We start from the raw sequence: 2664 nt of genomic DNA, 5'->3' as shown, positions 1-2664 counted from the left end.
GAATACGCATGATTGGATGAGGACAATAGGAAAGCAGAGGCTCAGAGGGAGCAAAGCATCTCCATACGCTTATCTGAAATTCCCACCAATGAATTGCATAAGTATCTCTATCCTATTTTATGTTTTATTTCGTTTTTAATCATCAAAACCTCATAACCATCTGAATCTTCCTGACTGCGATTCACAAGATAACCATAGCTTGCTTCAAGCCGACAATCTCCGTGGGATTGACCCTTACTCACGTAAGGTATTACTTGGACAACCCAGTGCACTTGCTGGTTAATTGTGCAGAGTTGTGAAAAGTGTGATCACAATTTCATGTACCAAGTTTTTGGCGCCGTTGCCGGAGATTGTTCGAGTTTGGACAACTGACGGTTCATCTTGTTGCTTAGATTATGTAATTTTCTTCTTGTTTCAACCTTTATTTTATTTTCAAAAATTTTTCAAAAATCTTTCAAAAAAATTTTTTCTCTTCTTTTTCGTCTTTCCAAAAAAAATTTTCGAAAAATTACAAAATTTTTTTTATAAAATCATAAAACCAAAAATATTTTGTGTTTCTTGTTTGAGTCTAGTGTCAAATTTTAAGTTTGGTGTCAATTACTTGTTTTTATTTTTCTAGCATTTTTTAAAAATTCATGCATGTCTTCTTCATGATCTTCAAATTGTTCTTGATGATTGTCTTGGTTTGATCTTGTGATTTTCTTGTTTTGTGTCTTTTCTTGTTTTTCATATGCATTTTCGAATTTTTAGAGTCAAAAGTTTAAAAATTTCTAAGTTTGGTGTCTTGCATGTGTTTCTTTTCTTAAAATTTTTTCAAAAATAAGTTCTTAATGTTCATCATAATCTTCAAAGTGTTCTTGGTGTTCATCTTGACATTCAAAGTGTTCTTGCATATTTTCTTTGTTTTGATATTAAATTTTCATGTCTTGAGTCATTTTGTTGTTTTTCTCTTTCCTCATTAAAATTCAAAAATTCAAAAAATAAAAAAATACATTTTCCTTATTTTTCTCATAATTTTCGAAATTTTTGGGTTGACTTAGTCAAAAAATTTTAAAAACTTAGTTATTTTTTATTAAGTCAAGTCAAAATTTCAATTTAAAAATTCTATCTTTTCAAAACTTTTTCAAAAATCAAATCTTTTTTTTTTCATATTTTTTTCTGAAAAAATTTAAAAAAAATTGATTTTCAAAATCTTATTTTTATTTCATATTTTCGAAAACCTTGCTAACAATTAAGGATTTGATTAAAAAATTTTCAAGTTTGTTACTTTCTTGTTAAGAAAGGTTCAATCTTTAAATTCTAGAATCATATCTTTTAGTTTCTTGTTAGCCAAGTCATCAATTTTAAAAATCAAATCTTTTTCAATAATATCTTTTTAAATTTTGATTTCAAAATCCTTTTTTTTGCAACTTCTTATCTTTTCAAAATTTATTTTCAAATCTTTTTCAACTTACTATTTCTTATCTTTTTCAAAACCACCTAACCACTTTTCAACTTCCAATTTTTGAAAATTACCAACCACTTTTTCAAAAAAAAATTTATTTAACTAATTGTTTTAAATTCTAATTTTATTTTATTATTTTTTTAATTTTTGGATTTACCTCTCTCATCTCTTTCTATTTATTTATTTATTTACTAACACTTATCTCCTTCTTAAAATTCGAACCCTCTCTCCCTCTCTGTGTTCGAATTCTCTTTATTTTCTCTCTACCTCATTCTCTTCTTCTCTTCTTCTACTCACATAAAGGAATCTCTATACTGTGACATAGAGGATTCCTCTTCTTTTTTGTTCTCTTTTTTTTTTCATATGAGCAGGAACATGGATAAAGACATTCTTGTTGAAGCTGATCCTGAACTTGAAAGGACTCTGAAGAGGAAGCTAAAAGAAGCTAAAGCACAACTCTCTGGAGAGGACCTGACAGAAATTTTCAAAAAAGAAGAAGACATGGCAGCCGAAAATAATAACAACAATTCAAGGAAGATGCTTGGTGACTATGCTGCACCAACTTCCAAACTTCTATGGAAGAAGCATCTCAATTCCTGCCATTGGAGCAAACAACTTTGAGCTTAAGCCTCAATTAGTTTCTCTAATGCAGTAGAACTGCAAGTTTCATGGACTTCCATAAGAAAATCCTCGTCAGTTCTTATCTGAATTCTTGCAGATCTGTGATACTGTTAAGACCAATGGGGTTGAATCCGAGGTCTACAGACTTATGCTTTTCCCCTTTGCTATAAGAGACAAAGCTAGGACATGGTTGGACTCACAACCTAGAGAAAGCCTGAACTCTTGGGACAAGCTGGTCAATGCTTTCTTGATCAAATTTTTTCCACCTCAAAAGATGAGTAAGCTCAGAGTGGATGTTCAAACCTTCAGACAGAAGGAAGGTGAATTCCTCTATGAAGCTTGGGAAAGATACAAGCAATTAACCAAAAGGTGTCCTTCTGACATGTTTCCAGAGTGAAGCATCATATGTATATTCTATAATGGTCTGTTTGAGTTATCTAAGATGTCATTGGACCACTCTGCTGGTAGATTTCTTCATCTAAAAATGCTTGCAGAAGCCCAGGAACTCATTGAAATGGTTGCAAATAACCAGTTCATGTACACTTTTGAGAGAAATCCTGTGAATAATGGGGTGACTCAGAAGAAAGGAGTTCTTGAGA

The 2664-nt window shown here is 31.0% G+C and overlaps 1 non-coding gene across 1 annotated transcript; it reads right to left on the bottom strand.

Moving 5' to 3' along the window:
* Positions 1-2345: 2345 nt before the first annotated feature.
* On the bottom strand, positions 2346-2449 carry LOC130954849 (small nucleolar RNA R71). Its single transcript, XR_009076433.1, has one exon. It is a non-coding gene; the product is annotated as a small nucleolar RNA R71 (small nucleolar RNA).
* Positions 2450-2664: the final 215 nt, after the last annotated feature.

This window comes from Arachis stenosperma, chromosome 1, assembly GCF_014773155.1.
Source record: "Arachis stenosperma cultivar V10309 chromosome 1, arast.V10309.gnm1.PFL2, whole genome shotgun sequence".
NCBI classification, from domain to species: domain Eukaryota; kingdom Viridiplantae; phylum Streptophyta; class Magnoliopsida; order Fabales; family Fabaceae; genus Arachis; species Arachis stenosperma.
This window is presented reverse-complemented; position numbering and strand designations above follow the sequence as displayed.